Source organism: Schistocerca americana, chromosome 6, assembly GCF_021461395.2.
Source record: "Schistocerca americana isolate TAMUIC-IGC-003095 chromosome 6, iqSchAmer2.1, whole genome shotgun sequence".
Classification (NCBI taxonomy): domain Eukaryota; kingdom Metazoa; phylum Arthropoda; class Insecta; order Orthoptera; family Acrididae; genus Schistocerca; species Schistocerca americana.
Window position 1 is genome coordinate 527,816,410 of NC_060124.1, and position 25,598 is coordinate 527,842,007.

Sequence of the window (25,598 nt, forward strand, 5' to 3'; positions counted from 1 at the left end):
GATGTGTGTGATGTCCTTAGGATAGTTAGGTTTAAGTAGTTCTAAGTTCTAGGGGACTGATGACCACAGTAGTTAAGTCCCATAGTGCTCAGAGCCATTTGAACCATTTTTTGAAGCGATTCTCTTCTGCTCCGGTTTCCCCACAGTCCATGTTTCACTACCGTACACTGCTGTGCTCCGGACGTATATTATCAGAAATTTCTTCCTCAAATTAAGGCCTATGTTTGGTGCTAGCAGACTTCTTTTGGCCATTAATGCCCTATTTGCCAATACTAGACTACTTTGGATGTCCTCCTTGCTCCTTCTGTCTTTGGTTGGTTGGTGCCTAGGTAGGAGAATTCTTTAGATTCATCTACTTCTTGATCACCTATCCTAAAGTTAAGTACCTCACCGTTCTCATTTCTGCTACTTCTCACTACTTTCGTGTTTCTTCGATTTACTCTCAATCGAGATCACAGCGAATCCTACCATTGACATCCTTTCACCTTGAATTTTAATTCAACCCCTGAACCTTTCTTTTATTTCCATCATTGCTCCTTCGATGTATAGTCTGAACAGACAGGGATATAGTCTTAGACCCCTTCTATTCGGAGCACTTAGTTCTTCAAATTCCATTCCCATTATTCCGTCCTGGGTCTCGTACACGTCGTATATTGCCCGTCTCCCCCAGTAGTTTACCCCTATTTTCCTCAGAATTTCGAACATCTTGCACCATTTTACATTGTCTAACGCTTTTTTCCAGATCGCCAGATGCTATGAAGGTGTCTTGATTTTTGTTCAGTCTTTCCTCCATTATCAACCGTAAACTCAGAATTGCCTCTCAGGTGCCTTTACCTTTAATAAAGGCAAACTGATCATCATGTAACGGATCCTTAATTTTCTTACCATCCTTCTGTATATTATGTTTGTCAGCAGCTTGGATGCAAGAGTTATTAAGCTTATTGTGCGACACCTCTCGCACTTGTCAGGCCTTGCATTCTTCGGAATTTTGTGGATGGTATTTTTCCGAAGGTCTAATGATATATCGCCAGACTCATAAATTTTGCACACCAACGTTAATAGTCGATTTGTTGCCACTTCCCCCACAGATTTTAGAAATTCTGATGAAATTTTATCCATCCCTTCTGCCAAATTTTATCTCAAGTCTTCCAATCCCTTTTAAATTCTGATTCCGATATTGGATCCCATATCTCTTCGAAAACGACTCCTGTTTCTTCTTCAATCATATCAGACAAGCCTTCCCCATCGTAGAGACCTTCAATGTACTCTTTCTACCTGTCCGCTCTCTCCTCTGCATTCAACAAAGGAGCTACCGTTGCTCTCTTAACGTTAACACCTTTACTTTTAATGTTACCGAAAGTTATTTCGACATTTCTGTATGCTGATTCAGTCCTTCCGACAGTCATTTATTTTCCGATTTCTTCAAGTTTTACATGTAGCCATTTCGCCTTAGCTTCCCAACACTTCCATTTTATTTTATTCCTAAGCGACTTGTATTTCTGTATTCCTGCATTTCCCTGAACATATTTGTTCTTCCCTCTTTCTTCGATCAATTGAAGATTTTCTGCCGCTACCCACGGTTGTTTCACATTTATCGTCTTTGTACTTATGTTTTTATTTTCAACTTCTCTCCTTTTCAGAGATGTCCATTCCTATTCAACTGAGCTGCCTATTGCGCTATTCCGTATCGCTTTATCTATAGTCTTAGAGAAATTACAGCACACTTCTTCATTCCTCAGTACTTCCGTATCAGACTTCCTTACTTATTGCTTCTTCCACACTTCTCACGTGATCTTCAGCTTACTCTTTATCACTATTACATTGTGATCTGACCCTGTATCTGCTCCTTCGAACAGAGTATTCACTATTACTAGCTGATATTTATTGCAGAACTCAACTGTCCTATCTCCTCTCTCGCTCCTAACACCAAACCCATACCTGCCGTAACCCTTTCGTTATATGTGCCTTTCACCTACCCCTACAACCGCATTCCTGTGCCCCATGAATATTATGTTCTAATCTCCATTTACGTATTGAATTACCCTCTCAGTATCCTCATGTACTTTCTCTATCTCTTCATCTTCAGCTTGCGACGCAGCAAGGATAGCTAAGCTACTGTTTCCGATGTTGGTTTGCTGTCGATTCTGATGAGAACAATTTTGTCACAGTAGCACACTCTCTGTCCTGCCTTCCTATTCATAACGAATCCTACTCTCTTTATACCATTCTCTATTGCTGTTGATATTATCCTACAATTTGCTGACCAGAAATCCTTCTCTTCTTTGCATATCACTTCACTGACCCCTACTATATCTAGACTCAGCCTTTGCATTTCCCTTTTCAGATTTCCTAGTTTCCCTACCACGTTCAAGCTTCTGACATACAACGCCCGACCCGTAGAACGTTATTCAATCTTTTCTTGTGGTCACCTCTCGCTTGGCAGTCCGCTCCTGGAGATTCGAATGGGGGACTATTCCGGAATCTTTCGCCAATGGAGAGATCATCATGACACTTCTTCAATTACAGGCCAAATGTCCTATGGATACACAATATGTGTCTTGAAAGGAGTAGTTTCCATTGCTTCCTGCATCCCCATATCACAGATAATTGCTGATTCTTCCTCCTTTACGAGCAGTATACGATCCCAAGAGCAAGAGAGTACCCGACCCTCTGTCCGCTCCCCCAACCTCTTTGACAAGACCACTGGCAGAATGATGGTGATTTCTATTGCCGGAAGTCTTCGGCCGCCAAGTCTGATGATTTTATTATTATTATTATTATCATTATTATTGTTGTTGTTGTTATCATTAGCTGTCGCAAGAAGTAAACGTCAGACGATTAACAAAGAGAGGTACATTTCGGTGGTGTCATTTCCACGATGCAGGTCGGCTGAGCGTCATCATCTACGAAAGTCATGTCGCAGCGCATCATGCATCACGGTGAAAATAACAGTCAGTATATTATATATATTTGCTTGATTATTTATCACACCTCGCTATGTTTTAATGCAAAAAAGCGAAGGAAGGTATTCTCATTACCAGAAAATTATCAGATACAACAAAAAATAACAAATGAAGAAAAGGCCACGACCAAGAACCGAATACTGAGAAACTATTTGGCACTCTACAGCTTTCACACATTTTGTTTTTCTGGGCGAGAATGGCAGTAGAGAGGGCAGGCGACGCCACTCGAGACCTGGCCACTGTGTCGCCCTGTATTTATTTACTTGTTTTTGTTTTCATTGCAAAGTAAATACCGTGTCAACTGGTAAAGAAATCCCAACAACACCTGAGCGCGTAGATCGTCCAGGTCGTCTTCTCGTATGATGAGGAGTACTGTCCCCCGTGTACACAGGTTGACAGCGATCTTTGTCATACGAGGTGCATTCAAGCTCTAAGGCCTCCGATTTTTTTTCTCCGGACTGGAAAGAGATAGAAATATGCGCATTGTTTTAAAATGAGGCCACGTTCATTGTCAATACGTCCCAGAGATGGCAGCACCGTACGGCAGATAGAATTTTACCGCCAGCGGCGAGAATGAGAACTGTTTTAAATACTTAAAATGGCGACGTTTTCCTTACTTGAACAACGTGCAATCATTCGTTTTCTGAATTTGCGTGGTGTGAAACAAATTGAAACTCATCGACAGTTGAAGGAGACATGTGGTGATGGAGTTATGGATGTGTCGAAAGTGCGTTCCTGGGTGCAACAGTTTGATGAAGGTGGAACATCGTGTGACAACAAACCGAAACAACCTCGGGCTCGCACAAGCCGGTCTGACGACATGATCGAGAAAGTGGAGAGAATTGTTTTGGGGGATCGCCGAATGACTGTTGAACAGATCGCCTCCAGAGTTGGCATTTCTGTGGGTTCTGTGCACACAATCCTGCATGACGACCTGAAAATGCGAAACGTGTCATCCAGGTGGGTGCCACGAATGCTGACGGATGACCACATGGCTGCCCGTGTGGCATGTTGCCAAGCAATGTTGACACGCAACGACAGCATGAATGGGACTTTCTTTTCGTCGGTTGTGACAATGGATGAGACGTGGATGCCGTTTTTCAATCCAGAAACAAAGCGCCAGTCAGCTCAATGGAAGCACACAGATTCACCGTCACCAAAAAAATTTCGGGTAACCGCCAGTGCTGAAAAAATGATGGTGTCCATGTTCTGGGACAGCGAGGGCGTAATCCTTACCCATTGCGTTCCAAAGGGCACTACGGTAACAGGTGCATCCTACGAAAATGTTTTGAAGAACAAATTCCTTCCTGCACTGCAACAAAAACGTCCGGGAAGGGCTGCGCGTGTGCTGTTTCACCAAGACAACGCACCCGCACATCGAGCTAACGTTACGCAACAGTTTCTTCGTGATAACAACTTTGAAGTGATTCCTCATGCTCCCTACTCACCTGACCTGGCTCCTAGTCACGTTTGGCTTTTTCCAACAATGAAAGACACTCTCCGTGGCCGCACATTCACCAGCCGTGCTGCTATTGCCTCAGCGATTTTCCAGTGGTCAAAACAGACTCCTAAAGAAGCCTCCGCCGCTGCCATGGAATCATGGCGTCAGCGTTGTGAGAAATGCGTACGTCTGCAGGGCGATTACGTCGAGAAGTAACGCCGGTTTCATCGATTTCGGGTGAGTAGTTAATTAGAAAAAAAATCGGAGGCCTTAGAACTTGAATACACCTCGTATATCTCTTCTCGGCCCTGGAACACCACAGCTAGCAGGAGCATCCATGAACAAAGAACCCATGGCAAAACAGGACCAGTCAGTAGCCCAGCATGTGTTTGTCCAGCAGGAAGGACCAATAATCTAAAACGTATTTGTCAGCGTCGAGGAAGAAATTGTACAACATCATTCCTTTAATCCAATTGAATGCATTTCGCCGGACGGCTGGGAAATAGACGGCATCCGGGTGGAAAAGAGCTTCAGAATCAACCGACGCAGACGGTCGTCGTAAGAGCAGGGCTAACATTCGTTGTATGAGCAGCCAACATGCAGCTCCCGTACATGTAAACCGATGTGCGTCAGAATCAGTTATTGCTCAAAGTGGAGACAAAGGATGAATGGAGTGCTATCGTTGGTGATTAGTGAATTTGTCGTACATTATTACGTATGTCCGCCCGCTGGTAGCTGAGTGGTCAGCGCGACGGGATGTCAATCTTAAGCGCCCGGGTTCGATTCCCGACTGGGTCGGAGATTTTGTCCGCTTAGGGACTGGGTGTTGTGTTGTCCTAATCATCATCATTTCATCCCCATCGACCCGACGAGAGGCTCTAGTCACACGATATTTACATTTTCCTATCACTTATCACGAAGCCCGCACTTTCGTGGGGAGATAGGATAGATGGATCACACGCCATACTCTCTTCCATCATACGGCGGGATACTGTCGTTCAACCACTCTGGCGTGTTGCTGTCTTTGCAATCGGCGGTAATAGTCCTTCGTCGTAGGCGTCCAGCAAATAACTGTAGTCCACGAGGAACGTCCTAATGTGATTGAACGGCGTCGAAATATGACCGACAGGGACTGGAGGGTGCAGCAAATCTGGCACCACATGATGCATCACGTTGTCTGTCAGGTTGACATTGTCAGAATGCCATAGACGGCGCCTTGTTCCAAGAAACAGTGCCTGCGCTCTGTTTCTGACATTGGTCAGACCCACGTCACCCTCATGTGAGGGCAACGTCAGGGTGTGACGAATTTTGAAAATAAACGTAAACATTGTCCGTAGTAGGCTGTTCAAAAATGGTTCAATTGGCTCTGAGCTCTATGGGACTTAACATATATGGTCATCAGTCCCCTAGAACTTAGAACTGTTTAAACCTAACTAACCTAAGGACAACACACAACACCCAGTCATCACGAGGCAGAGAAAATTCCTGACCCCGCCGGGAATCGAGCCCGGGAACCCGGGCACGGGAAGCGAGAACGCTACCGCACGACCACGAGCTGCGGACTAGTAGGTTGTAATGCGATGTTTATTTAATAGAGCGATTACGTAATTTCCACTAAGCGTCGTTGTCAAACACCTGTAAAACCAACATGGAAACGCACTACATCGTTTGCATACACCGCCGTGTATAAATAACAATTTACACATCTCGCATTAGGGTAAACCATTACTGTACAAATTTCTTACATTTGTAACACCTGTATTTCATGTCATTTTCAAATCACTCTTAATCACATACTGCGAATGGCCCTAATGCACTAAATGTTTTACGTGTTACTAGTAAGAGCAGACTGATGAATACCCACTAAGAAATTGAAATTTATAAAGCTTTTAATAAGCATCCAGATCGCGTTTTAAATGATCAACAGGAGTTGAAAATCAGAAATTTCCTGCAGAATTTTAAAAAGTGTTATGTTAGGCTCTGTGCATTGTATTTAGATGTTGCTTTTTCATTTCAGTGCAACCACCGACCCATTGCTGTGGCCTTTGTCGTGCGCAATCGGTTTTATTTCTAACGGCTCTGGTCTTTCACAATCTGGATTGACACTGAAAGACCCCCAAAGGGTATTTATAGTTGTTGTATAAGCTTATAACGTATTGTATATCGAGACGACAGTGAACTTGTGATGTCTCTATTACTTTGTGTACACAGCAATGGTTTTTTTCAGTTCGTATTGCAAGTGTTGTCTGTTTGCTGGCCCTCCCCACATTTGTATCTATTGACACCATGTTTATTCTTAATAAATAGTTTGTCGTAGCTCATCCGTTACTCGATGTATATACAATAATTTACCCCTATTCCTTCTCTGGTTCTGCTATTGGTTACTATACATCTCTCCTCAAATTATGTGATGCGTTTCCCTGTATTTGATCAATAATAGAGCAATGTACATGATAGTGGTAAAAATGTTTCGGCATCTTTATGTACCTAATAATGTATTATGTAATAATGTTGAATACGTGACGCCATAAACTACTCTGCTTTAAGAGTATGGTTTACATCTCAATGTTATGCCCATTTCTAATTGGGCTCATAAGCTTTTTAGTACCGACAATTTCTCATTTCTGCCGTTATTTCCCTACGTTATTTTGCAGTAGAAGTATTATTATTGAACTGACCAAAATATTTTATAGGTATCTTACAATTTTATAACGGAATTCTATCGTGACAACAGTATACCTGTTATAGGGTGTACCCAGTGTGTCTCCTACGGTTCTTGATTATATGATATGTTTGCTGCTCCTACCTACATTTTACAGTCGTAGAAACCCTTTTTATTCTTAATAAGTGGTGCGTATTAACTCATCTGTTTACTTGATGTGCGTCACACAATAATTTATGTCTGTTCCTGTCTTAATTCTGCTACTGATTACCATACATCTTTCCTCAAAGAATGTAGGGCGTTACCATGTATTTGCTCAACATTAGAGACATCTATATGATTGTAAGATCATTGTTTTGGAATCCCTACATATCCAATAATATATGATGTCGTGAACCTTGAATATACATTATAAAACATTGCTCTTCCTTTAGGAATATGACATTCGCTTTTACACATTTTATATTTCGGTGTTATGCATACTTCATGTGTCAATATAAACCTTCCTGTTTTGAGGCTTCCTTTCTCCTCTTTTTATAGTTATTTCTCACGATATTTCTATTTATACTGAACCGATCACATGGTTTTTAATGTATTTTATATTGTGATACTATCATACACTGGAAGGCATGACGTACTTGATATTCCCAATACTGGTTGATACATTTTATAACGCAGGTGACATTTGGTTGCCACCCTTTCACGCATTTTATATTGGTTGTTACTTAAAATAAAAAAAATTCTGTGGGTTATCTTTCTGTACAAATAGTCAGGTTTGGCTCCTGTGTGTCTAGAAATAGCTTTCAGACACTGACGACTTACGATATAAGACAGTCGTTGTTTCTGGCACGTTAGCAATTGATGGAGTATTATATTGCAATTACTTGTGGAATTTTGTACACATCTCATATATATTTTGGTAATATGAAGCTTTCGAAATGTGGTGTTACAGAAGAATGCTGAAGACTAGATGGGTAGATCACATAACTAACGAGGAGGTATTGAATAAAATTGGGGGGAAGAGGAGTTTGTGGCACAACTTGACAAGAAAAAGGGACCGGTTGGTAGGACATGTTCTGAGGCATCAGAGGATCACAAATTTAGTATTGGAGGGCAGCGTGGAGGGTAAAAATCGTAGAGGGAGACCAAGAGATGAATACACTAAGCAGATTCAGAAGGATGTAGGTTGCAGTAAGTACTGGGAGATGAAGAAGCTTGCACAGGATAGAGTAGCATGGAGATCTGCATCAAACCAGTCTCAGGACTGAAGACCACAACAACAACAATATGATGTTTAAAATAATGTTGTTTGTCCGGCGACATCCCATGTACTGTATACAAAATTTTATATCCATTTGTATGCCCTTAATATATTATTCGGTCGGTGACTGTTGTACAACGACATCAAATAAGTCTGGCACGCCAGCAATACATGTAACGAGCCTATGATATGTGCTATCGAGAGTCTTAAAGTCTTTGTATGAAGATGTATCTGTGACAACAAATTACCAGCTGCTGTCGGTTACCATGTTGTTGTACACAGAGCAAAGTTCAGAATACGATCTTAAAAGGTGTGGATCCTTTAGTAAAATGTCGGTTTATGGCTAATTTTTACTTATAATTAAGAGTGATTTGAAAATGACTTGAAATACAGATGTTACAAATGTAAGTAAGAAATTTGTACGGCAATGGTTTATGTATTTATTTATTTGCACATCTAGTACCGTAGTACCAAATTGAGGAGCAAATCTCCAAGGTCATGGAACGTGTCAGTACATGAAATTACAACATAAAAGTAATAACAGATAAAAGAAAATGTTTATTAACCCAAAAAAGTCAAGCCATAAGTTTACGTAAATGCAGTCAACAACAAAACATAGGAATCAGCTTAATTTTTCAAGAACTCCTCGGCAGAACAGAACGAGTGACCCATGAGGAAACCCTTCAGCTTTGATTTGAAAGCGAGTGGTTTACTTCTAATATTTTTGAATTCTTGTGGTAGGTTATTGAAAATGGATGCAGCAGTATACTGCACAACTTTCTGCACAAGAGATAAGGAAGTGCGACCCAAATGCAGATTGGATTTCTGCCTAGTATTAACTGAATGAAAGCTAATATTGTTAACAAGAAACGACAGTAAGGAATATATACATTAAGAGGCCAATGTCAAAACACACAGACTAGTGGACAGGGGTCGACAAGAGATTCGTGAACTTAACGACTTATTGCCCGAACTGCCCGTTTCTGAACCAAAAATACCCTTATAGAATGGGAAGAGTTAACCCAAAATAAAATACCGTATTACATAAGCGACGTAAGCGAATGAAAATAAGCAAAGTAGAATAACGTTCGTGTCGAAAGATCACTTACTTCAGATACCGTTCGAATAGTAAAAATAGCAGCATTCAGTCTTTGAACAAGATCTTCTTTTCCCCAAAAATAGTTCTAGAAAAGTATTTAGACGGTTCCTATGCTGGTACTATTTTGCTGCCATCGCAAATTTCAGTACCCTCTGTTTCGTATGTCTGCAGGTTTTTGTGGCCATTGATTCTGTGCCATTCAATCGTCTCTCTCTTCTCTCTCTCTTTCTCTCTCTATGCCTCCATACTTCATTTTTCTTTTTTCTTAATGACTGGTTGGATACGAACCGTCACGAATTCCTCTCCTGCGCCAACTTTTTCATCTCAGAGTAGCACTTGCAGCCCACATCCTCAGTTATTTGATGCATATATTCCAATCTCTGTATTCCTCTATTCTATCCTCTGTGGTTCCCTCTAGTCCCAAGGAAGTTATTCCCTGATGTATTAACACATGTCCTATCATCTTGTCCCTTCTTCTTGTCAGTATTTTCCATATATTGCTTTCCACTCTGATTTTTCGGAGAAGCTCCTCATTCCTCATCTTATCGGTCCACCTAATTCAGCATTCTTCTTTAGCAAAAACTTGTCATACTGCTCTTTAAACTTTTCCTGTGCTCGATGTTTCGATCCCTGTGCTGGGATCATCAGGATTCCATTGGTGTCCCTGGATGTCTTGACTGTTCATCCATTCAGGGACACCAGTGGAAACTGTGCGGCTGGTCCCGGCGGAGGTTCGAGTCCTCCCTCGGGCATGGGTGTCTGTGTTTGTCCTTAGGATAATTTAGGTTCAGTAGTGTGTAAGCTTAGGGACTGATCACCTTAGTAGTTTCACACACATTTGAACATTTTTGAACCAGTGGAAACCTGAAGAAGATCCCAGCAGAAGGACCGCGACATCGAGCATTGAAGAATTTTAAAGAGTAATATGAAGCATCCTATCAACTCATAAGATTTTACCATTAATTCCTTGTTTCCTTTCCGTGTGTTGCGCGCAAGGTGTTCAAAAATGGTTCAAATGGCTCTGAGCACTATGGGACCTAACATCTGAGGTCATCAGTCCCCTAGAACTTGGAACTACTTAAACCTAACTAACGTAAGGATATCACACACATCCATGCCCGAGGCAGGATTCGAACCTGCGATCGTAGCGGTCGCGCGGTTCCAGACTGAAGCGCCTAGAACCGCTCGGCCACTTCGGCCGGCTGCGCACGGTGTAAAGTTTCTTAATCTTGGAAGAAGAATAAATATGAAAAGTATTTAAAACATTTTATTATTGTTTTATGAATGATATTAATCGCATTTAAAGTTGCGTTCTAAGATGCTGTCACATACCCCGTTTGTTTAAAGGTAGATCCCTGCTTCTCTAATTCGCAACCCATGCGTCCCGATAGAGATAATTAATTGTGAATTAGATCTCACAAAAACCTGAAATGGAGCTAGTATAATTTGTAAAATAATAGCAACACGTTTCGTATACCTTTTTTGTATGTTCTTCTTCCAAAACTCGCACAGTATAGTTTGTGGATCTTGTGGTTATCCATTCACAAACTGTTATGAAATTCTGTTAAATATTTACGACGTAGTTTCTACCCATGATAAAAGTCAGAAAGCGTACCAGATATTACAGTGGCCGGCCGGGGTGCCTGAGCGGTTCTAGGCACTACAGTCTGGAACCGCGCGACCGCTACGGTCGCAGGTTCGAATCCTGCCTCGGACATGGATGTGTGTGATGTTCTTATGTTAGTTAGGTTTAAGTAGTTCTAAGTTTTAGGGGACTGATGACCTCAGAAGTTAAGTCCCATAGTGCTCAGAGCCATTTTTTAGATATTACAGTGGACCACGTTACCCACAACATCACATCTGGTGAGGAGAGACAGCTCAAGGCGGTATGGCTGGAGAACACTTGCAGTGGTCGGTGACCGGCAGCAGCAGGAGTCGTGTTACCAGCTACCCGGACCCAGGCGACCGTGAAGTGAACGCAACGCCGGATGCTGCCATCCGCGCCTCTCTACTGAACGGCTGGCTCCGAAAGTGGATCCATTAAATTATTTTCGAAACGAGTCGCAGCATATGGGCGGCACGTCCGTCTGTGACGTCGTTCCCTCGTCGGCGCCTTTTCACGGTCCGATACGGAACAGAGCAGAGCAGAAAAAAGAGAGACGGTCGTGTTTACGAGCTCGTTCTGAATGGCGAGATAACGCCCGCTCGGATCAGGGCCCAGCGACTCTAATTAAGTGCCACAGTAATTGCAGAGGGGCGGAACGCCTAATTCATTTGCGCGGCCGGCGGACGGGAAACGGAGCGCAGTTACCGCGAGCCTTGACAGTAATTGGCGGCTCTCGCCTCTGAGAGAGGGACGCCGCCGACAGATGTAGTCGGCCGGATAGCTGGGCGTGGTCGCCTCTGCGAGCAGAGTCTATTACAAAGAATCTGCGAAGCGCGCCGTGCGTGTATGTGTGTGCCTGTGTGCTAATAGATTCGAGAGCGTGAGTGTCCGTTTTGCGTCGAGCACGCCGCAGCACTGGACACATCCTGCAATTACCGAGATCTGATGGCGGCGGGAGAATTCTGCGCAGCGTGAATGACGTGGGACAGGCAGTATCGTTGGCGATACACATGCTTAGAATTGTTCGCTCTTGAAGCTGGGATCGTGGGAGAGGATCTCGTTTCTGTTGCTACTGCTAGATGTTCTTTTCTTTGCAGACTACGAGGCAGTGCAGTTTCTTTACAAAGTGCCGACGATTTACTGCCATCCGATACAGTGTCTTTTTTGTCTTTTCGCTGTCAGGGTTCGGTATTCCCTAGTGACTGTGCGATGCCTAACAAACAGGTGGTTGATTCGATTCGTGGTCGTATCAGGAATAGGCACCACCCAATTAGATGTAGGGATGTGTTGACTGGAGGGGGTGGGGTGGGGGGGGGGCATGTTAGTTTCACGATTAACGATGAAATTGTTTCGACGATAGAAGTACTTTTAAGTACTGCTACAGGGAGAACAAAATAAAACTGGGCCGGAAAATATTCGATGCACCTTGAGATGGGCAAACTGATTTCTTACATAAAATTAGTGAAAAAACAGTCGGGATAGTGAAGGATATTTTATTTAATATGACTGGTTTCGGCTTAGTCTTAGGCCATCTTCAGAATATGATTCAAATGGCTCTGAGCATTATGGGACTTAACATCTGAGGTCATCAGTCCCCTAGAACTTAGAACTACTTAAACCTAACTAACCTAAGGACATCATACACAACCATGCCCGAGGCAGGATTCGAACCTGCGAGCGTATCAGTCGCGCGATTCCGGACTGAAGAGCCTAGAACCGCTCGTCTACTGCGGCCGCCTCTTCAGAATAGCACTGTGAAAGAAAACGTGCTAGTTACATAAAGAAGTCAGTGACTTCAAATAAAGTAATTTATACATATTGAATCGAGGAGTTGTTACCCATCAGCTGAAGTTGACGATGTCCATATCAGTCAGTAGACATCATTCGCTGAAACTACTGCTGTTGGCTAGGCACCATTGCGTTATATTGATCTGGTGAAGCCGTGCTTACGCTGTATGTCTATTGATTAAAAAGCCGACGCTATGGATATTTTATAATAGTTAAATAAATTATTTTCGCCAAACGGTATTATAAGAAATAAGATAAATAATTTTTAAATAATCTTATTACAATCACTCACTATTTGTAACAGTTATTCACTTTTAGATAAACTGTATCTTCATACGATACGTAATTTATATAAATCATTCCTCATCGGCATAGGTTGACGTCGTACAGGACGAACACGCTCTCACCACATCTATATAACACACTGCCGCCCAGCCAATAGCGTCAGATTCATCGACTGAGGTCTATTAATTATCCTGGACATAGTAAATTTCAGTTGATGGGTAACGACTCTCCGATTTTAATATGCATAAAATTTAAGTTACTGACTTATTGCCGGCCGCGGTGGCCGAGAGGTTCTAGGCGCTTCAGTCCGGAACCACGCGGCTGCTACGGCCGCAGGTTCGAATCCTGCCTCGCGCATGGATGTGTGTGATGTCCTTAGGTTAGTTAGTTTTAATTTGTTCTAAGTCTAGGGAACTGATGACCTCAGATGTTAAGTCCCATAGTGCTCAGAGCCATTTGAACTGACTTATTTTTGTAACTAGCACCGTTTTCTATCTTTCACAGTGCTATTCTGAAGATTTCAAATAAAATAAGTATCGCGATCTTGACTGGTTTTTTCACTAACTTTATATAGCTTTCAAGATAGTTGTCCCCCAAAAATTTTACGAACAATTTTTTATACTTTTCTCACACGCTGTGTGGTTGGTTCTTTATTGGATACAGGAACGAGGAACAGTTGGTGTTCATAAACAGAGATTCCGGTATCAATTAATTCTACAACTAATATCAAACAGTAAAAATAACACACAATTTCGTTGCTGCATTTGCAGTGCTAGTCACTAACAGTAGCTCTGAATGATGAAACATATACAGATACCGCAGATGTACAAATGTTCAAATGTGTGTGAAATCTTATGGGACTTAACTGCTAAGGTCATCAGTCCCTAAGCTTACACACTACTTAACCTAAATTAACCTAAGGACAAACACACACACCCATGCCCGAGGGAGGACTCGAGCCTCCGCCGGGACCAGCCACACAGTGCATGAGTGCAGCGCCTTTAGACCGCTCAGTAGATGTACAATTCAATCAATCTTCAGAACAATAACTGTACATTAGACGACGAGCCCTCGCCACTAAAAAAGTCTCCAAACGTTATTCCACTGGCAAACACAAAAATGGGCTCAGTTGTAAGTAGGCTGTTTAGGTTTTTTTATTGGTAACGCCACCTCTGTATGAAAATCACTGGCTGTGCTGTGTGCAGTCTGTGGCTGCTTTGCATTGTTGTAATACTCGCCATTGTAGTGTTAGGCAGCTGGATGTGAACAGTGCGTAGCGTTGCGCAGTTGGAGGTGAGCCGCCAGCAGTGGTGGATGTGGGGAGAGAGATGGCGGAGTTTTGAAATTTGTCATGAACTGCTATATTTATATATGATGATATCAAGGTAAATACATTGTTTGTTCTCTATTAATATCTTTCATTTGCTAACTATCCCTATCAGTAGTTAGTGCCTTCCATAGTTTGAATCTTTTATTTAGCTGGCAGTAGTGGCGCTCGCTGTATTGCAGTAGCTCGAGCAGCGAAGATTTTTGTGAGGTAAGTGATTTGTGAAAGGTATAGTTTAATGTTAGTCAGGGCCATTCTTTTGTAGGGAATTTTGAAAGTCAGATTGCGTTGCGCTAACAAAATATTGTGTGTCAGGTTAAGCACAGTCTTGTATAAATTGTTCAAGGGGACGTTTCATATGGCGACCCTGCCAGGATGTCAAGAGTCAGCACTGTCTTTCCGTTGGAAGGACAACACTACTTCTTCAAGACGGCATGGAAATCCACTACTGCTGTGTGCATTGTCTTTTACTGCTCAGACTTTGAGAAAAACTCTGCATTTTTACTGTGATGAACAATCAGGACTGTCTTTATAGACTGTGAGAAAATTTGAGCTTTTGACCAACATAATATCAATAAGTGTGTGCCTTTGATTTCTTTGTTATTGTAATTGTGAAAAAAAAATTTAACAAATATGTATTGGCCAGTGCCCAAAAAAAATTTGTAAAATTTTTTTGGGTAGCATGGGGGCTATGTAAGTAGGCTGTTTAGGTTTTTTTATTGGTAACGCCACCTCTGTATGAAAATCACTGGCTGTGCTGTGTGCAGTCTGTGGCTGCTTTGCATTGTTGTAATACTCGCCATTGTAGTGTTAGGCAGCTGGATGTGAACAGCGCGTAGCGTTGCGCAGTTGGAGGTTAGCCGCCAGCAGTGGTGGATGTGGGGAGAGAGATGGCGGAGTTTTGAAATTTGTCATGAACTGCTATATTTATATATGATGATATCAAGGTAAATACATTGTTTGCTCTCTATTAATATCTTTCATTTGCTAACTATCCCTATCAGTAGTTAGTGCCATCCATAGTTTGAATCTTTTATTTAGCTGGCAGTAGTGGCGCCCGCTGTATTGCAGTAGCTCGAGCAGCGAAGATTTTTGTGAGGTAAGTGATTTGTGAAAGGTATAGTTTAATGTTAGTCAGGGCCATTCTTTTGTAGGGAATTTTGAAAGTCAGATTGCGTTGCGCTAACAAAATATTGTGTGTCAGGTTAAGCACAGTCTTGTATAAATTGTTCAAGGGGACGTTTCACAGTGCATGTACAGGGTGTTTCAAAAATGACCGATATATTTGAAACGGCAATAAAAACTAAACGAGCAGCGATAGAAATACACCGTTTGTTGCAATATGCTTGGGACAACAGTACATTTTCAGGCGGACAAACTTTCGAAATTACAGTAGTTACAATTTTCAACAACAGATGGCGCTGCAAGTGATGTGCAAGATATAGAAGACAACGCAGTCTGTGGGTGCGCCATTCTGTACGTCGTCTTTCTGCTGTAAGCGTGTGCTGTTCACAACGTGCAAGTGTGCTGTAGACAACATGGTTTATTCCTTAGAACAGAGGATTTTTCTGGTGTTGGAATTCCACCGCCTAGAAGACAGTGTTGTTGCAACAAGACGAAGTTTTCAACGGAGGTTTAATGTAACCAAAGGACCAAAAAGCGATACAATAAAGGATCTGTTTGAAAAATTTCAACGGACTGGGAACGTGACAGATGAACGTGCTGGAAAGGTAGGGCGACCGCGTACTGCAACCACAGAGGGCAACGCGCAGCTAGTGCAGCAGGTGATCCAACAGCGGCCTCGGGTTTCCGTTCGCCGTGTTGCAGCTGCGGTCCAAATGACGCCAATGTCCACGTATCGTCTCATGCGCCAGAGATTACACCTCTATCCATACAAAATTCAAACGCGGCAACCCCTCAGCGCCGCTACCATTGCTGCACGAGAGACATTCGCTAACGATATAGTGCACAGGATTGATGACGGCGATATGCATGTGGGCAGCATTTGGTTTACTGACGAAGCTTATTTTTACCTGGACGGCTTCGTCAATAAACAGAACTGGCGCATATGGGGCACCGAAAAGCCCCATGTTGCAGTCCCATCGTCCCTGCATCGTCAAAAAGTACTGGTCTGGGCCGCCATTTCTTCCAAAGGAATCATTGGCCCATTTTTCAGATCCGAAACGGTTACTGCATCACGCTATCTGGACATTCTTCGTGAATTTGTGGCGGTACAAACTGCCTTAGACGACACTGCGAACACCTCGTGGTTTATGCAAGATGGTGCCCGGCCACATCGCACGGCCGACGTCTTTAATTTCCTGAATGAATATTTCGATGATCGTGTGATTGCTTTGGGCTATCCGAAACATACAGGAGGCGGCGTGGACTGGCCTCCCTATTCGCCAGACATGAACCCCTGTGACTTCTCTCTGTGGGGACACTTGAAAGACCAGGTGTACCGCCAGAATCCAGAAACAATTGAACAGCTGAAGCAGTACATCTCATCTGCATGTGAAGCCATTCCGCCAGACACGTTGTCAAAGGTTTCGGGTAATTTCATTCAGAGACTACGCCATATTATTGCTACGCATGGTGGATATGTGGAAAATATCGTACTATAGAGTTTCCCAGACCGCAGCGCCATCTGTTGTTGAAAATTGTAACTACTGTAATTTCGAAAGTTTGTCTGCCTGAAAATGTACTGTTGTCCCAAGCATATTGCAACAAACGGTGTATTTCTATCGCTGCTCGTTTAGTTTTTATTGCCGTTTCAAATATACCGGTCATTTTTGAAACACCCTGTACCTTCGAACTTGCGTAAACCCGCAGCTGGAGCTCCAGAGAGGGAAATCTTGTATCTCATTGGCAGCGGCGTAATAGAACTTGGCAGCGCCCTCGAGCCACGGTGGCGGTTGTATGAAATGCAGCGGCGTAACCGGCGGCTTGCGAATTTGAAAATGCGGCCGATCGGAAGGCGGTCGATATCGCACAAGCAACATCATCAGCCGTGAGTAAGGAGATGTAAACTGACTTGCCCAACTTAAGGTGCATGAAATATGGGGGTTTCAGAGTTGTGTAGCACTTACTACATTCAACTTATAGTTATAATACATAAAATTAAAAAGCACTCAAACTATTTTTGTTGCAAGGGTTCAGTGTTTGTGGCCCTCTGCCGCTAGAGCGCTCTGAATTTCAGCGAGTAACTTAGCGGTGTATAACGTGGCTACATCTGTGCACGAGAAACAGCGTGGTATAATCGACTTTAGAATTCTAAGGGCTCGTCCACACACGGACCATCCTCTCCCTACGGCGTGATAATGCCAGACCATATACGACATTTGCGATACCTGCTACAATCCAACTCTTTAGGTTCATAAAATGGTGCAAATGGCTCTAAGCACTATGGGACTTAACATCTGAGGTCATCAGTCCCCTAGAATTAGAACTACTTAAACCTAACTAACCTAAGGACATCACACACATCCATGCCCGAGGCAGGTTTCGAACTTGCGACCGTAGCAGCAGCTCGGTTCCGGACTGGAGCGTGTAGAACCGCTCGGCCACAACGGCCGGCTCTTTAGGTTCACCGTCGTCGATAATCCTCCGTACAGTGCCGATGTGGCCCCATCCGATTTTCATCTGTTTACAAAACTTAAAGAACACTTTATGGGACATAACTTCGACGTGGTCGAAGCGGTGCAGGCAGAGGTGAGGTTGTGGCCCCGTCATCAAAGTCAGTCATTCCGTAGTATCTAGAAAGTAGTCTGTCGTTGGGAAAAATATGTTCGTTGCCAGGGTGACTATGTTAAGAAATAAACGTGTAGAGACGATGAATAAAGATGTAGAATGTTAATAACTTTAGTTAATTATTTAAAAAATTTTAACAGTTTTCATATAAAAAATTCTGTAATCTTGACAGCTAATACTTACTTCAGTGTGGATTATCACGTTGGTAACCTTTCCGGTTTGAATTCTCATGTACTGATTAACGGAAAGCAAGTCGTTGTGTCGGTCGGTCCGTGGCTGTCCTCTGGTTGGGTTCCGACGGAGACCGACCTCCCTGGAGGCTTTCTGAGTGCCACCGGAGTTTAAATATCTGTTGTGAGCTACTTTAAATTCAAGGCTTATGGTTTTTTCATTTTCTTAAAAAATTTTGCAAAATTAATTTTAAAATTTATCTTTCACAGTTAAACATTGCGGCCTTCTGCCTTTAAAAGATTATGGTAATATATTTTAAAATTTTGAAACTTAGTTGTGGCCTTCAGCCATTGGTATTGCACCTTGCACATGTGTGTTCTATCTGCTTAGCCTTAAGGCTTTCCACGTAGCCGTGATACGTTTATTTATTTATTTGATTTGACTCTTTAATAGCATTTTAATCTTGTTGCTTTTTAAGATTTCCTGTTGTTAAACATTCTGGCCTTCTCCCTTTAAAAGTCTATGGTAATATATTCTAAAATTTTGAAATTTAATTGTGGCCCTCAGCCATATGTATTGCACTTTGCATATGTTTGCTGGTTTTCTTTTAAATTATTTTATTGCTACCTTAATTGGATTTTTATCTTGTTTATTTGTTAAGATTTCTTGTTTGGAGGCCTTCAGTCGTGAATGAGTTGCATTCGGTAAAGGTCCGGCTATGTGCCGCTTTGGTTGTAAAGGTTATTAAATTACAATAAATGGCAATTAGAAGGAGGAAAGGACCTCAACCATTGGCCCTTTCCACAATCCTATTACGTGTTCTGCACAGCGCGTTTAGCGGGCGTATCGTCTATATTCTTACATGATTGTCATGAGTGCGACTAAAATGTAATTTCACTACAATAGTGAAGCCATAGTCACAGTATATAATTTTTTTCTTAAAGAAAAAGGGTTACATTACCGTTTTGAACGAACTACGTCGTCACTTTCAAATGTAAAAACATCGGCTGCATAATTATTCTCCAACTAATGCTTTTACATTTGAAACCGGTAATGGAATCCTTTCTTTTTAAAGAAAAAAAAATTGTATACTCTGACTATGGCTTCACTACTGCAGTATCAAATAAATTTATGTGTCTAGTGAATCTGGTAATTATCGACGTCTCTTACGCTTGTCTCTACTGCCACTCATGCTTCTGTTGTTATCGGAAGTGTCAATCTTCAAACAGTGGTCGTACACAGTCAAACGACTTTAGCGGGTAGTAGCACAGACACATCTTCATATTTTAAAATAATTTTTATTCGGTTCTAGCCATTGTAAGTAATGAACTACGAGAATGTCCCAGCAGGCTGTGGACGGTCTGGCCGCAGTCTTCTCGCAAAATCAACCGCTGCTCCCCACTCCCGTCAGCTGAAATGCTTCCTAAATTGACAATGTGGGGCGGTCTCTCATATCCGACATCATGTGTAAGTATGCTGTTTAGGTTTCCTTATTGGTAACGCCACGTAGCGCTCTATATGAAAATCACTGGCTGTGCTGTGTGCAGTCTGTGGTTAGTTTGCATTGTTGTCTGCCATTGTAGTGTTGGGCAGCTGGATGTTAATAGCGCGTAGCGTTACGCAGTTGGAGGTGAGCCGCCAGCAGTGGTGGATGTGGGGAGAGAGATGGCGGAGTTTTGAAATTTGTAAGACTGGATGTCATGAACTGCTATATACATTATGACTTTTGAACACTATTGAGGTAAATGCATTGTTTGTTCTCTATCAAAATCTTTCATTTGCTAACTATGCCTATTAATAGTTAGTGCCTTCAGTAGTTTGAAGCTTTTATTTAGCTGGCAGTAGTGGCGCTCGCTGTATTGCAGTAGTTCGAGTAACGGAGATTTTCGATGACGTAAGTGATTTGTGAAAGGTATAGGTTAATGTTAGTCAGGGTCATTCTTTTGTAGGGATTTTTGAAAGTCATATTGCGTTGCGCTAAAAATATTGTGTGTCAGTTTAAACACAGTCATGTATAATTTTTCTAAGGGGATGTTTCACATATACCCACCGCACCCAACATTTCCACCAGATGTGGACCTGTTACGGAAGCTCGCCGTTACACACCGCTACATGCTGGACGCTACGTTACGATGGAAGTAACAGCAAATCGCGCGCCACAAGGCAGCCTCGTCACAAGAGCATGCCCCGCGGGCGAACACCTGCGCGGGAATCGACCTCGCGACCAGCTGCGAATCCCAGGGACACGGGCAGCGCTGTCTGCACCGTGACACCCGCGTCCTTGCAGAAGGACTGCAGCTGCCGTGTTGAGCCTCCACTACGTCATCAGCGTGAACTCGTGATCGCGCATTGTGTCTCTTGCTGCCTTTCTCGTTCTTGTAGGAGCGGTTTCTTACAGGCCTCTCTTATCCTCAACAAAAAAGTGATTTACAAAATATGCAGTTATACGGTGATTTATTAGAAATCAATGTAGATGGTCATTGTCACATCATGTAGCTTCAGACGCGGCAATTGCAATACTAAAAAGATAGATCTTCTTCTTCTTCTTCTTCTTCTTCTTCTTAGGTCTCCAACCATCTGGTTCGTTGGCAACAGTTCGTCATGCCTTTCAGTCTTCGCCCTTCCTCTTAAGAGGGCACAGGTGCTACACCTGGTGTTCAAATGGCTCTGAGCACTATGGGACTTTACATCTGAGGTCATCAGTCCCCTAGACTTAGAACTGTTTGAACTTAACTAATCTAAGGACAGTTCACACATCCATGCCCGAGGCAGGATTCGAACCTGCGACCGTAGCAGCAGCGCGGCTCCGGACTGAAGGTCCTAGAACCGCTTGGCCACAACGGCCGGCTTGCAACTGGTGTCCTCCACGATCTGGATACTGTGCTCTGGTCTCGGTCTGGCTCTTGTATTTTTCGCTTGTACTGCCCCTTCAATGATACCTTTAACGATGGCAGACCCATGTCTCCTTTCTATGTTCGCGAACCTCTAGGAGACAAGACACCTCTCTCTGGAGCACCTCTTCGTTTGATCTCTCGTCCACTCAGGAAGTCTTGAGGGTTACGCGGTAGCACGACATCTCGAAGGCTGTTGTTTTATATTTTGCTGCTTCTCAGAGTGTGAATGTTTCACTTCCACACAGCAACACACTTCAAGCCAGCCGCTGTGGCCGAGCGGTTCTAGGCGCTTCAGTCCGGAACCGCGCGACTGCTACAGTCGCAGGTTCGAATCCTGCCTCGGTCATGGATAGGTGTGATGTCCTTAGGTTAGTTAAGCCTATGTAGTTCCAAGTTCTAGGAGACTGATGACCTCAGATGTTAAGTCTCATAGTGCTGAGCCGGCCGGAGTGGCCGAGCGGTTCTAGGCGCTACAGTCTGGAACCGCGCGACCGCTACGCGCGAGATCCTTGTCTATACTGCAGGATGCGACAAGGTTTCATTTCTCGTTAAAAGCGGCTTACAATATCCTTCCTTGACTTTCCGCGTGATGTAATTTTACTCCCTAGCTGGACAAAGGATTTGACGCTCTCCAGTCGTACATTGTTATGTGGGCACTGGGCAACGGTGTTTCATCTCCTCACCACAAGACGCTGTAAATTAACTGTCAATAACTAAGTGTTGCTGAATGGAACAGAACTTCTTAAGAAACAAATCCGTTTGTAGTTGCGATCTTTCTTCCTCCCCCCCCCCCCCCCCCACCCCCCCCCGCCACCCTCCTCAAGCATTATTAGACTGGTTGGTCCGATGCGACTTTTTGATCCAACCATCGTCTCTTGGGTCTACGAACGTTCCATCTTCCCTTGGGGTTGTATTGTTGCAGTTGCATTAGAATACGTCCATTGCTTATTCTCTCTCTATGTTCTTTCAATTCTTTTCTACATTCCTTAAACATTAACGAAAAGCTGTAAATTCCTGCATTGTTCAGGTTGGTATCGTTTTTTCAGACTGTCTCTTCTTGTTTCTCCCCGATTTGTTCTCTAAACTCTTATCACACCTATATGGCGTTTTTTATGTCTTCTGGAGCTCATTGTCCACATTTCATTTCTATATAGTCTACAGAGAACTCCCATACCTTTTTAAATTTTTAGCCTTGTGTCGTTTCGCACTTTTCCCCCCGAGCTTTCTTTTGATGGTGTGACTTGTGACACACGTCATATTGAATTTTTTTTTTTCGGTATTGACTTCTCTAAGATGTGTCGCAGCCCAAGAATCTGAAGGTGTTAACATGTTCAATAGTTTTTTCTGCTTTGCGTCTGGAAGAAGTATGTTTCTGAGCTTCTGAAACAATTAAGTTCAACCACTTTCGCTCTTCGTACAATTGCTAATCATGGAAACAAACGAATTAACGTCTACATATATTTTACATATTTTGAGTCAACAATGTCTTACAGAATAATCTTCTGGGGTAATTCACCATTTAGAAAGAATGTATTGATTGCACAAAAGCGAGCAGTAAGAAAAATATGCTAGGCATTTTCACTGCGCCGTCACAACACATACGTTCGCTAATGAAATTCGTCATAAATAATGCATGAAAGTTTGAGAAGAATAGTGAGGTCCGTACGTACAACACTAGAGGCTTTCAGTGCCCAGAAATAAATTCAACATGCAGCAACATTTGCCCCAAAACATTAAATGACTGACAGGAGCAAAGCTAATTTTAGGTTTCTTCTGGGAAATTCCTCCTGTTCCATGTAAGAATTTATGTTTAAAAACTGGTATCATGTAAAAATAAAAACAAAATCAGTTTCAAGTGTAGTTGCATGAGTAGGGCGAAAAATGTAATTTATTCATTAACGTTAACACTAATTATGTACACACATCCTGTAAAGTGACATTTCAATAAAAAGAATCGTTCAAGTGATCTATGGAACATGTAACCAACTAACATGAATCTAACTTTGGAATTCCAAAGACTTGGTTTTATCTGTCGATATCCGTAAACTGATATAAGCCTCTCTGTAAGTTCATTATCCACAAATAGAATCTGCTAGTCCGTTCTCGCTTCCCACGCCCGGGTTCCATTCCCGGCGGGGTCAGGGATTTTCTCTGCCTCGTGATGACTGGGTGTTGTGTGCTGTCCTTAGGTTAGTTAGGTTTAAGTAGTTCTAAGTTCTAGGGGACTGATGACCATAGATGTTAAGTCCCATAGTGCTCAGAGCCATTTGAACCATTTTTTTTGAATCTGCTAGTCAGTAAACATAATTTTTGATAAAATTTCTTCCTTTTGAAGTTGTCCTCTATATCAGATTTTACGATCTGTTGTTTCCATTCCTCAAAATGTCGTCTAGATACAAATTTAAAAGTTTCAGTGAAATACACTCCTGGAAATTGAAATAAGAACACCGTGAATTCATTGTCCCAGGAAGGGGAAACTTTATTGACACATTCCTGGGGTCAGATACATCACATGATCACACTGACAGAACCACAGGCACATAGACACAGGCAACAGAGCATGCACAATGTCGGCACTAGTACAGTGTATATCCACCTTTCGCAGCAATGCAGGCTGCTATTCTCCCATGGAGACGATCGTAGAGATGCTGCATGTAGTCCTGTGGAACGGCTTGCCATGCCATTTCCACCTGGCGCCTCAGTTGGACCAGCGTTCGTGCTGGACGTGCAGACCGCGTGAGACGACGCTTCATCCAGTCCCAAACATGCTCAATGGGGGACAGATCCGGAGATCTTGCTGGCCAGGGTAGTTGACTTACACCTTCTAGAGCACGTTGGGTGGCACGGGATACATGCGGACGTGCATTGTCCTGTTGGAACAGCAAGTTCCCTTGCTGGTCTGGGAATGGTAGAACGATGGGTTCGATGACGGTTTGGATGTACCGTGCACTATTCAGTGTCCCCTCGACGATCACCGGTGGTGTACGGCCAGTGTAGGAGATCGCTCCCCACACCATGATGCCGGGTGTTGGCCCTGTGTGCCTCGGTCGTATGCAGTCCTGATTGTGGCGCTCACTTGCACGGCGCCAAACACGCATACCACCATCATTGGCACCAAGGCAGAAGCGACTCTCATCGCTGAAGACGACACGTCTCCATTCGTCCCTCCATTCACGCCTGTCGCGACACTACTGGAGGCGGGCTGCACGATGTTGGGGCGTGAGCGGAAGACGGCCTAACGGTGTGCGGGACCGTAGCCCAGCTTCATGGAGACGGTTGCGAATGGTCCTCGCCGATACCCCAGGAGCAACAGTGTCCCTAATTTGCTGGGAAGTGGCGGTGCGGTCCCCTACGGCACTGCGTAGGATCCTACGGTCTTGGCGTGCATCCGTGCGTCGCTGCGGTCCGGTCCCAGGTCGACGGGCACGTGCACCTTCCGCCGACCACTGGCGACAACATCGATGTACTGTGGAGACCTCACGCCCCACGTGTTGAGCAATTCGGCGGTACGTCCACCCGGCCTCCCGCATGCCCACTATACGCCCTCGCTCAAAGTCCGTCAACTGCAAATACGGTTCACGTCCACGCTGTCGCGGCGTGCTGCCAGTGTTAAAGACTGCGATGGAGCTCCGTATGCCACGGCAAACTGGCTGACACTGACGGCGGCGGTGCACAAATGCTGCGCAGCTAGCGCCATTCGACGGCCAACACCGCGGTTCTTGGTGTGTCCGCTGTGCCGTGCGTGTGATCATTGCTTGTACAGCCCTCTCGCAGTGTCCGGAGCAAGTATGGTGGGTCTGACACACCGGTGTCAATGTGTTCTTTTTTCCATTTCCAGGAGTGTACAATACCCTTATATGACTCTTTATTAATATTTCCTTTGGTGACATTTTTAGATTTTTACTTTACATTTATCTGTGTTCCTGTGAGATCCTGCGGCTAGCTAATATGGGAATATCACAGTGAAGTGAGAGATACTAGGGTTAGATAAATGTGGGAACTGCAGAACTGATGACAAAGGTCCGGTCGGGACTGATGGCTTAACTTATATATTTTTTCTTCAACGTTGCTAAGCCAGGCCTGTCTATAGAGTGCACTGAATGCATGTATAACGTAGTCTTGCGTTCATGTTGAACATAGAAAGGAGAGAGCAAAATTGTCGTCAAGCAGCCTAATTCTCTAGAATAGCACCGGCAGTGCTTCGAGCTCCATAGCCGCATGACGATCGACTCTTCGAAAAGTTCCCTCCTCAGGTGATGTTTCAGCGAATGCTGGAAATTGACGGAGGGTAATAGTGTACAGTTTTTTGACTAAGAACTGCGCTACCACGACCTCTGCTTCTCCTGTCGTC

The 25,598-nt window shown here is 43.5% G+C and overlaps 1 protein-coding gene across 1 annotated transcript in view; it reads right to left on the reverse strand.

Moving 5' to 3' along the window:
• The window catches only part of LOC124619602, a 1,257,865-nt gene that overhangs the window by 281,060 nt on the left and 951,207 nt on the right, over positions 1 to 25,598 (reverse strand). The gene's annotated exons all lie outside the window — the stretch shown is intronic.